Source organism: Canis lupus, chromosome 17 (genome assembly GCF_003254725.2).
Source record: "Canis lupus dingo isolate Sandy chromosome 17, ASM325472v2, whole genome shotgun sequence".
In the NCBI taxonomy this organism is placed as follows: domain Eukaryota; kingdom Metazoa; phylum Chordata; class Mammalia; order Carnivora; family Canidae; genus Canis; species Canis lupus.
The window spans coordinates 5,251,451-5,263,255 of NC_064259.1; the positions used below are offsets into that span (position 1 = coordinate 5,251,451).

Sequence of the window (11,805 nt, forward strand, 5' to 3'; positions counted from 1 at the left end):
AGTCAATATCAGTATTATTCATGGAGCCTGGCTTTGGAATAGGTTAAAATCTCCCCGGTTCTGGACATGAGCAAGGTCTTCCTGTTTAAAAGCTTCTATTGATAATCTCTTCCATTTGGCTGGAGCGTCACGCAGAGGACACGCTTGCTGAAGTGAGAAAGCCAAGCAAGCTGACAAACCTCAGAAACCACAGCAACAGTTGCCAGGGACCAGGGTGTGGAGCAAAGGGACAGACTGGAGTGAAGGGTGGTAGGAAAAGTCTGTCTTGATACAAATGTTCCGTATCTCGATCGCATTGTTGGTTACATGGCTCTATACATGTGTCAAAACTCATCAAGTTGTACACTTCAAAGGAATGAATTTCTTTGCATATAAATTATGCTTCGATGAAGCTTATTGAAATCACTCTCAAAGTTATCATCTCTAGTCTGGACTTCTCAGCTCCCTTTGAAGACCCAAAATATCAGTCCAGGTCCCCACAGGAAATATATGGTAACACCAACTATAGTATAATTTAACAAAGGCCTGTCCACAAGGAAGCTCACGAGGTATGGGGTAATCATGAGCACCATTCGCTTTCCTGAAGCTGGTAACATTTCAGAATTGTTAATACTTACAGTCTGGAGAGAGGGGAGGAGAGGGTAGAGGCATGAGGAGGACCACCAGATAGCAGCTGTAGTCCCTGGTAAGTCAAGGGATGTAGCCAGTCCCTGAGCCCAACAGAGAGAGCTAGGGAAATAAATCCCTGGCCTCAGTCTGCTCGCCCTCAATACCCAAATTCAGCCTGAAGCCAGATCCTCAGTGTAGTCCATATGGGTCAATGTCCTGGGTCACAGTCCAGGATGCAGAAAGGCACAGCGTGGGCAGCAGGGGATGTCCAGCATGGCCCAACTGAATGTCCACCCACCACTTTTGCTCTCGGGCTGGGGGCGCTAGTTCTTTTCCTTCACCTTCACCGCTTCCTTCTTGTTTGACCTTTAGCACAAAAGCGACACAGACATTAACATCACCCATGGAGTCTGTTCATGGTCTGAACAGGTTATCAGGACAGAACAGTGGGTTCAGATTTCCCCCACGTGACCCCTCCAGAGGGTGAACACCAAGGTACTAAGCCATTCCTCTGCCTATGAGTACATAGCCCACAGCTGCTTAACAGCCCCAACACAAAAGCAGCTGGGCTCCAGGATTTCCAAGTAAAAGAGGGTTGAGTGCTTTTGCCTTGAAAATTAGAGTCATCCTTAGTTCCTTTCTTTCAATGACACTCATAACCTATCCATCAAAGACCCTCATGGCTTTATGAAACACATTCGGAAAATGACTCCATCCATCACCTCCGCTGTTCCTACTGTGTTCTAAATGGATCATTGTGATGGCCTCCCAATCGATCAATCACCCCCCAAGTGATTCCATCAACATGGCAGCCGGGAGATCATCTGGAATGGAAATCCAATCAAGATACTTCTGGGTTCCATAGTTTCCTTTGGCTTCTCATCTCAATCAAGTGCAGAAGACAAAATCCTTAGAATGGCCCAGTGGCCTCCTTAGGACATGCCCTGTGTCCCCCTACACATACATGAGTTCACTCTCTGCGCTCATCTGCCATAGTTCTCATCCTGGTCCACCCACACCGGCCTCCCAGCTGTTTCTGGAGCTCTCAGGAGCGCTTCTGACTCAAGGCTTCTACACCCGCTGCTTGCTTCCACTGACCTCTTTCAGGCTTCTCTCCAATAACGTAGGTGGACATACTCTGTGTATTTACTGGTGTCGCTAGTTCAAGCCATGACTCCCCTCCTCCCTGACAAAATGCATATAATTCTTAGATACAATTTTATGGACCTTGGGGCCCCATGAAGGTAACCCATGCATCCCCCAAGTTTCAAATGTCACAATAAAGCATTATGCAGTCATAAAGACACATCACAGAAGTGCACTTGCCCTGCGAGGCTGCGCGAAACCCCGTCCTGAGGTACATCACTCTCATCTGTGTGTGTAACGAAAGTCAACGGGAAGCACCTGCCTCACTCCCCCGAAACTCATCACAGGCAACTTTTCTAAAATACTTAAATCAGTTGCCACCTCGATGATTTGGAATGTTTCTCAATATAAATCTCCTCGTTTCCAAAGAAACTTTCTTTTTCAGTCGCTCTCCGCAGAGGAGCCAGTGCTAAGACCATCGGGGAAACCTATTACCTGCCGCTAATAGGGCTTGAGAAAGAAGCAGGCACTGTTACTAATAGCCTCATCCTGGGCTCTGAGATAAGAGCCCTTTCTATGCCGAGCTTTGTTACAAGGGAAATTTCTCATCCTGGCGGCAGATAAGATGTCCCTTGTCGCTGAGAGCGCTCCCCGGTTCCACTGAACACGGGGTGAATGGAGCCATCTGAGGAGCTGTTTATCACCCTCTTCCCGGCCCTCGCCTCTGCTTTCTCCTCATCCCCAGGCCCCGAAACCACAACAGGGGGAGCTCGCCTTCAACCTCCCTCAACCCACCGTGCAGGCTGGCACGCTCATCTTAGAGGTGTTGCACACGGGGCCACTAGGACGGGTTCACTCCCCGGGGTCTGATGCCACGAGCTGGGCCCCCCTGTGAAATGAGCCGGGCACCTGGACAACAGTGACTGCACAGCAAAGCCCTGAGCGACAACAGAATACCACGCAGCAGGTGTGATGAAGCAGCTGAAGCTGTGCGTACCCCCACTGGGCTCACTCCGATCCATGCTGACCTTATGGCAGTAAGTTTGCTCTTCATAAGAACAATGCTTCCAATGAGCAAGTCTATCAAAAAGAAATTCTTGTCTTAACTCTTGGCTCCTACATTGTCTCCTGCCGCACGTCCAGGGGCCTCCCAGCTTGTCTCCTGCCCCCACTCTTAGTTCTTTCCAAAGCTCACACTACTCAGCTCTGAAGTGCCCAATTCACTTGCATCTCATCCCACAGGAGGTTGGTGGACACCATGGGATGGCCACGCCAGGCGGGCACCAGAGCTGAGCCCCCCAGAGGGTCGCTGTCATCTACCTCAGCAGTGACTGGTTAGTGCAACTGTACCTTTATTACGGGCCTTCCCAGATTGCGCTGTGTTCACTTTTCACATCCTCCTTCCATCATTGGGTTAAGACCCTCAGGGTTCGAGGCCACCATAATCATTTCATCCACAGGACCAGCCTTCTGAGTAAGTTTCTCAATAATTACTTATCGGTTGGGTGAATGCATATCGAGCTTGAGAACAAATACAAAAATCCTGATTGCCTTTTGTTTTGGTTTTGGTCACTGCTGTCAAGAAGCCTCTGCCAGATATAGATAATTATTTTGGACAGTTAAGAATCATAGCTATTTCAAAAGACTAGTGTGCCCAAATGGAACCTTCCAGTAAAGGGACTCGCCCATCCCTGGGTTTCAGAGGAAGGAGAGTAGGGCCTACTCTGTCTCCTCCCTCTTCTTTCCTCTGCTTTCCCCCCATTATATGGCCTCTGGATGCTCCAGAACCTGCAGGAAGCAGATAAACAGGGGAAAGGAACAAAGCATTGACTTAGCTGGTGGCCTTGGTGGTTCTCTCTTGCCTCCTTGGATGGCCCTGAGGCCCTCTGGTACAGCTGTCTGAATGCTGCTCCTTCATGGGGGTGTGCTGTGGGTTCTCCAGAGTCCTCTGCTCAGCCAAGGTCCCCACGTGAGGAATGCCAGGCTGAGCTGATCTCTTAGAAGCTCTTCAGATCGGCTGTCTCCCCCCTGGAAACTGGACCACGGAAGGCTGAGATCTCGGAGAGCGGGGTTGGGCCCATGAGTCCAGCTGGGCTCCAGCCAGCCACCTGCTGCAGCCTCTGCTTCCCAAAGGAATACACGCTTCTCACCATGTCACAAACGTGAGGACAGGTGGTCCCTGCTGCCCACCGGGGCTGCCCCGCCGTGTGTGTCAGCTCTGCCAAACTGACGCCTAACAGTTCTCCACGCCTCATTCGTGCCACTGGGCGTCTGTATGAAAGATGACATAATTCCTACCTTTCCTATCTTTCTTTTATTTTTTATTTTTGTTTATTTATTTATTTATTTATTTATTTATTTATTTATTTATTTCCTATCTTTCTGCTGGAGCCCGGGGCAAATGAAAGGGCCATTATAATCCCCTGTGGTGCACATACCGATGGATGTGCATGCAGGTGCTCTGCAGACACGAGGGAGGGCCCCAGGGAGGGCCCCAGTCAGGACACTGGCTGCCAAGATATTGAGATGATGCTTTACATACATTGGCAATGACCCCGAGAGCCTTATCCCCATCCCAGCCACAGCTTCCCTTCCTCCTTGCCTCTCCCTCTCCAGAACTCCAAAACTCCCCAAATTCAACAACTCAAGAAACATTCCTGGAATTGTCGGGGGCCTCCAGGATCCTATACTGGTACCAATCTATCCTGTCTTCTGACTGTTGGGTCCCTGTGCCTTTGTAGCTGGGACGGACTCTGCGTGCCCCCCTCATACCTAACGCTGTGCTGAGATGTCTGGGAGTGTGTTTGTTTTCTACTGCCGCTGTGACACATCGCCACAACTGTGGTAGCTCAAAGAGCATGAACTCATCCTCAGGGTTCTGTAGGTCCAGGTCCAGGTTTGGTGCAGCTGAGGCGAGACTCTGCTTGGGAACCCCCAGGCTGCCTTCCTGCACGAGGTTCTGGGGGAGAAAACTTGCCTCCACACTACATTCAGGCTGTCAGCAGAATCCTGTCCACGATCTGTGTGATTGTGGGACTGAAGTCCTGGTGTCCTTGCTGTTGTCGGCCAAGCCTTGTTCTGAGCTTCCAGAAGCTGCCCACACTCCTTATCTTATCACCTCCTTCCTCCCTCTGTAAAGGCAGCAGCACATGGGCTTGTCCTCACACAGTGGGGACAGCCTCTCTGACCTCCCTCTGACCTCATCTTCCCTGATCTTCTGGTCCACCATATATCGGACTCCAACCAGAGAAATTTTCCTTCTTCGAAAGCCCAAGGAATTAGACTGGGCCTGGGGAATTTCAACTACACCCTTGTCTTCCATCTTTCACATGGATCACACCCAAAGTCCCTTCACAGCAGTACCTAGATGGGTGTCTGATGACCGAACCAGGATACAGAAATCTTGGGGAAAAGAGTCATTTAAATAATTCTGCCTGCAGCAGGGAGTACTTTTCAGAGGAGTTAGTCTGAATTGAGATCTGAGGACTAGGAGCAGAAGGAGGAAGAGATGGGAGAGAGTGTCTCGGGCGAGGCCAAGGCCTGGTGCATCTGCGGCTGTGAAACAGTTCAGGCTACGGCTGGGGTGATGGCAGGGCAGGGCCACAAGCAGAGACCACATTATGAAGAGCCAAGGAGTCTGGTCTTTAACCTCAGTCTCCTCCACTGGTTTGATGTAATCTTTTCCCATGTATGAGATCCTTTATTCTAGTAAGTGATTTCACCCCATCAAGTACACACTCAAAAGTATTTGTTCCTCTCGTACATTTTGGAAGGTTTCTTTGATTAGCAGAGCTGGAGGAGAGAGGCGTCTGCTTAGTCCCTAACTAACCACGGAATCCCAAGTACCTTGAGAAGTGAGCTTTGATTATCCTGACCACACCAAGAGGCAGCCAGCACAATGGTTCCTTCTGTTAAACTGCTGGCTACTTGAGACTATTCCCTTTCCTCATGGGGGTCCAGAAAGATGAGAGATTTGCCAGGTTTTACACAGGAAGACAAAGTAGATTCTAGTCCCAGTGGCTCTTTGGTATTTGGGGGAAGAGGGCAGGCAGTAAGTGGCAGGCATCATTTCCTTCTGATTTTAAACATTACACAGTTCCTTCATAAAATGCAGAAAGCACAAAAGAAAGAAGAATTTACCTGTTATTAAGTAAGAGGTAGATCATTCAGATAATTAAGAGGTGTAGACATTGCTGAAGAGGTATGCAGTTCAGTAAAATACAGATTTAAAAGGATATTTAAAGAATTTCTTTTTGAATTTTTTCCCCGTGTATCAGTTTATGTGTCCTTCTGTTCTTGTGCCTAGCTGAATTTACGTTTTCTTTCTATTTGTTTTGCTTAATTAAATCTTCTGGTGTTTTATATACTTTATCATTTTCTTTCGAGAGACAACTCTTGATATGTATGTATTTCACATTTCTTCTATCTAATGTACTAACGTCTGCTTTTGTCTTAAATATACTCCACTTCCTTTTCATAAACTTGATATTGTTCTCTCACTAATTTTTTGGATTAAATGTTTTATTAATTATCACTATGGCTTACTAATAAAAATTCTCAGGATTACAAATCTCACTTGGAGTAGAATACGTATGCTTCTCAACTACTCACCCATAAAATCTCCAATGCTATTCTTTTTTCAAATAGTTGGCAATCGATTTTTTAAAATTTGATCCAGGAGTAGCCTAAAGAGCTTGTTTCCATATTTTAAAATTTCTAAATGATTTAGACTTTTGTTTACCCTCTCATTATTACTATTTTAATTCTTCCATTTCTGAATTGTTCATTTCTATTCATCTCTGTTGATGAGGATACGCCTTTGGATTACTTTTTTTTTTTTTCAAAAATAATTCCTCAGTGATTTATTTACTAGAAGTTTTTAATTTCTGCTATTGCTTTATCCCTCCTTGTGTTGATTTTCTATTGTTGCATATAAGGAGTTACCACAAAATTGACAGCTTAAAACAAGAAACCTCCTAGATGAGGGAGAGAAGGAAAAGGCAGGGGTGGGGAGGGAGGGTAGAAAGAAGAAGGGAGAAAGGACACAAGCAAAGCAAAGTGCATCTGAGTCACACCTGAGAAGCCCTGATAAAGGACCATGAGGAAAGGATTGACAGTGAGTACTACTGGTCGGAAGCCTGAGGGAAGACAAGGGTGGCTTCTTCTATTCAACTTTACTAGAGGTTCTAGTCTATATCAAGAGTAGAAAGAAAAAAATAAATAAATAAAGGTACACTATTTAGAGGAAAAAAAATGACACCATGTTTCAGAGGTGAGATGATTACCTACAAAGAAATACAGGAAAGTCAACAGATAAAAAATACTGGAACAAATAAGCTTAATTGAATATAAAGTGAAAACAAAATTATTTCACCTGTGTGTATCAGCATTGGGAAGTGAGAATAAACATTTTAAAGAAGAGATACAATTCACAATAAAACAACAAATTAAGTAGTAAAAAAAAAAAAATACAAGGGACTCCTGGGTGGCTCAGTGGTTGAGCATCTGCCTTTGGCTCAGGTCATGATCCTGGGGTCCTGGGATCAAGTCCCGCATCAGGGTCCCTCAAGTAGCTTGCTTCTCCCTCCCCCTATGTCTCTGCCTCTCTCTCTCTGTCTCTCATGAATAAATAAATATTTTTAAAGTACCAGAATATGCATGAAATCATTATAAAATTAAAATAGAATTTAAAAATCAAGATACAGTAGAAAAAATAGTAAATATTAAATAGTATTATATCAAAATAAAGACACAGTAAAGAAGTTCTAGTAGGAAGATATACCATGTGTATAGATGGGAACACTCTATAAATGGGAAAATTCAATGCTGATTAAAACTTAACACAAGACTTTTTTGGGGGAACCTGAAGAGCTGATTCTGAAGCATATATGATGAGCGACCAGGCCAAGGACAGCCATGGTCTTTCTGCAGGACCAAACAGCCATCACAATCTATCAGCAAGCAGGGTGGCATGGCACCAGGAAAGCCATAACACCAATGGAATAGAAATAACCTACACCCACAGATGCACTTGTTGGAGGTGGAAGCAGAGCCAATGGAAAAGAAAGGTCATTTCAATAAGCAGTGTGAGGCCATTTATAAATGCACAGGAAACATGACTTTGTCTCATGTGATATATTAAATAAGCAGATTCAACAGTATAGAGCAAGAGAAGCTTCTGGAAGGGAAAGTCGGATGCAGTCTTCCTGTCTCTAGGGTGGTGACCTCTCAGCTAGAGTGGGAGATGCACTCATCTTGACATAAAAGAATGACTGATTGTTCCACATCAAAATTAAAATTTTATGTCAACCAAAAGAAACCACAAAACATAAAAACAAAAAAGCAAGGCACAACTTGAGAGAGGATATTTGCTTGGTGTACCTAAGCATGAAAGGGCTCACACCGGCCACATGGAGAGAGGGCTCTTACACATCAGTGGGAGCAGAGAGCTGGTGGAGGGACCCAGGGCTCCGGTTGGTTGCACCTGCTCTTTTCAGCCCTGCACTCATGCCCACTGATGGCGATTTAACCTTCCACTGCACTCCAATACACATCTGCCATGCTCTGGAACCTTCCTTGTTAGATCCTTCTGGTTAACTTGTCTTCTTCACATGTTGGGCCCAATGGAAGCCCCACCCACTCCAGCCAGCTTTCTCCTCCTTCCTCTTTCCCATCCATCCCTGCAGGCTGTTACATTATTCCAGCTTCCATCCCTGCTACATTATTCCAGCACTGATTCCTGAGAAGCAAAAATCCAGCCTGAGAGTTTCCAGCAAAACCCTTTTCTCTCTTGATATGCCACTGCCTTGCAAGAGCATTTTAAGTCTAGTATGAAATTTGAACTGAGCAAAGGCTCCAGGTTCTAGGTAGTCTTTGTAATCGGAACAGCAAACCAAGCTTTTAGGCTTAGTTCACATGACAAAATGACTGAAGGAAAATACATGAAGTGATATTTCAAATTAATGTAGTGCTATATGTGTTTCCTGGAACATAGTCTACAAAATGTCTTAGCCTACTTTACTTCCAATTGAAGAATGGCAGAGTTTCCCTCATCTCCTTGACTCTTGTCATCTACAAAGTCCACAGAAAAAATGCAGAATGAGCTCTAGAAGTTATCAGAACTGGTTTTCATCTTGGCTTGGCATCTGCTCAATGGACGGCAAACTACTGCACCGCTCTATGTCTCAGTTATTTCATCTCTAAATGGTGAACATGAAACCCACCTCTGAAGACCTTTACCAGGACTAATGACTGTTGCAATGGGTAAAACTCCTGGTCACTCCATTGTGGGGGGACAGGGAGCTGGATATCTTCCATGGGAACCCCCCCCCACAGCTGGTCCTGGTGTGCCCACCACTCTACAAAACATTATATAACAAGCCACGTAGATTTGTTGAAGATTCCAAAGGTAGATTTTTTAAAAGAAGTTTAATATCATATGTGGGGAAAACTCTATATAACCATCACAAAATTCACCCAAAATTGATTTCCAGTGACCAGCAGCTTCACCTTCAAAGCACCCTCCATCCTTGCACCAGCAACTTGCTGGCAGCATACTCTGTGGATGACCAGAAAAAGTGATCCAAAACCTGAAAATAAGCAAAGACGTAAGTAAACATTATGACCTCTCAATGTCATATGGGGGTGGAGAGTGCCCAAAAATTTTCTAGAAAAATGAACTGAGTTTAACTGTCCCTTCTCAATGAAAGGCAAAGACCTCCGATGTTATGAAGTTGCATGCTAACTTGCAAATGTTTGCCCATCAGATATGTTAAGAATTTCTCTCTGCTAAAACATGTAACCCCAAAGGCCTGTGGTTCTGCTGGACACTAACCTGTTTTGTGCTTGAGCCATGGACATGTTCCACATTTAGCTTCTGAAATGCTCTGGGAATCTGATGTAACATCTTATTGGCTTGCTCATTAATTAGTGCATAAATAAACCTTGGACCTGTGCTTATTTCATCTTTACTTGAGAATAGGGACTTTAACTTTTATCCCTTACTCAACATAAAAAAAAAAAAAAATCAGAACCTTAAAAAAAAAAAAAAAAACCAACACCTTGAAAGTAGCTTTTTCACCTCCATTCATAGAAAACAGATTCCTAACCACTGCTAGCTCTTTCTTTCTTTCTTTCTTTCTTTCTTTCTTTCTTTCTTTCTTTCTCTCTCTCTCTTTCTTTCTTTTTCTTTCTTTCTTTCTTTCTTTCTTTCTTTCTTTCTTTCTTTTCTTTTCTTTTCTTTTCTTTCTTTTCTTTTCTTTTCTTTTTTTTTCTTTCTTCTTCTCTCTTTGTTTTTTAAACAGTCCTGTCGATCCCAGCTCTCTTTTGGGGGCTGTCAGGGCTTCCACGGCTAAAGGGGCAAAAGTTGTTATCCTTATCATGATCCCATGTGCTGCCTCCCATGCCTGCATGTCTTGTAACACTAAAGTGTCTTTCTTTTCTAAACTCCTTGGTTGCCTGCACTCATGGCCTGCTTATGGCCTTTCCTTTCTACTCTGAGATGTATTTCCACTCCTATCTCCCACTCTTGCTTTTTGTTTGACATTACATGGTGGTATGGGTAGCTCAGAGAGTCACTCATTTCACATTCAAAGCCAATTAGCCATAAACTGGCTCTATAAAGAGCTTCTCTGGCTAACCCAAGTCCTGGACCTCGAGCTGACACAGACCCAGCTCCTAGGTAACAATGAGAAGCATCAGGGCTCTACAACATTGTGACACTACAATTAATGGCTGTGGCTAAAGGGACCCACATCCAAGGAACAACTGGGTATCCCAGTTCCCCAGTAGGGAATTACCCCTACCCTATAGTTTGTGTATGTGTGTGTGTGTGTGTGTGTGTGTGTGTGTGTGTTTCAACTCTGTAACCTAGGGCTGGGGTAGGGGTAAAATGAGTTTTGTGTGTGTGGTTCAGTCTATTTCTTCAAACATTCTGAATGATAATTAGCTTTGATTTTTACATCTATTCATAATGATAGCAGAGGGCAACATACAACAGAAAGGGGGTTGCAAGCTTTCCACTTAGCAATTAATTCTATTATTAAATGCTAAGAAAAAAATAAGTGCCTGCCAGCTGTAGCTTTATTATGTTTTCCCAGAAATAATAATAGAAGGCTGAGAAAGTATATTATTTATTTCTCCTTTCTCCCCCACCCTTGTCGGAGAAGAAAATCCCCACGGGTGGTTGCTCCTTCCGTGTGAAAATAGAATCATTCTGCTGTGAGAAGGCAGCTTGGACAGACAGAGCATAAAGAGGGAGACTGGTATCCAATGGAAAGCTTCTTTGTTTTATTTTTGTTTACTTTTATTTGTTAAAAGGAGCATCTACTCTGGGCCAGAACCTGTGCTGATCAAGATGGGGATTCAAAATGATAGCATCCTTGACGCTTCCTCTACAGAAGCTCACAGCCATCCACACACACCTGAGTTGCAGCAAAATAAGGTGAATGCCAGAGTGATAAAACAAACAGTGCCCTCCAAGCATAGAATACAGGTTGGCTGATTGATAAGAAAGTCTGAATTTTGGTGGAGGTGTCAATCATCAGTCCAAAATAGCTACTGATAACTTCTGCTGGCATCCAACCTGGCAAGTAGTAGGTTCTCAATAAATGTGAATTAAGTCTGAGTCTGACCTAGATTCTTGGTTCAATCCTCACCACGATGACTTGAATGAGGCTCCACGCCACTTCTCATTTCACTCTTCGGATCTACTACACAGGCAAGTAGCAGGCAGTGTCCTTCACCAGCTGACAGGTGCTCACAAGTATTTGCAAAAGAGAAGCAAGTTTAAACTCAGAATTATTAATACTTTAATCCTAACTCCAAAGGGCTTAGATGAACACTGTTTTAATTGCCTAGGATATAAATTAAAAACCCAACATATTGGGAATAGTGTGGGGCTTGGCACTAAGTGACACCTGACACTGTGCCTCTACCAACTGTGTGACCTTGGGCGTGCTACACTCAGTATCATTACCTACAAAATGGGTCTAAGAACACGTCTTTTGAGGAGATGTTATGAAAATTAAGTAATACATGGAAGAGTGATTAGCACATTATAAACTCTTGAAACTATCTTTGAAACTTCGTGTTGCTATTGTGCCTTAAAAG

At 44.3% G+C, this 11,805-nt stretch overlaps 1 long non-coding RNA gene across 1 annotated transcript; it reads left to right on the forward strand.

Moving 5' to 3' along the window:
- Nucleotides 1–1,941: 1,941 nt before the first annotated feature.
- LOC112664884 (uncharacterized) lies at nt 1,942–11,525 on the forward strand. The gene is made up of 3 exons (XR_003140079.3): nt 1,942–2,732; nt 2,938–3,169; nt 11,014–11,525. It is a non-coding gene; the product is annotated as an uncharacterized LOC112664884 (long non-coding RNA).
- Nucleotides 11,526–11,805: the final 280 nt, after the last annotated feature.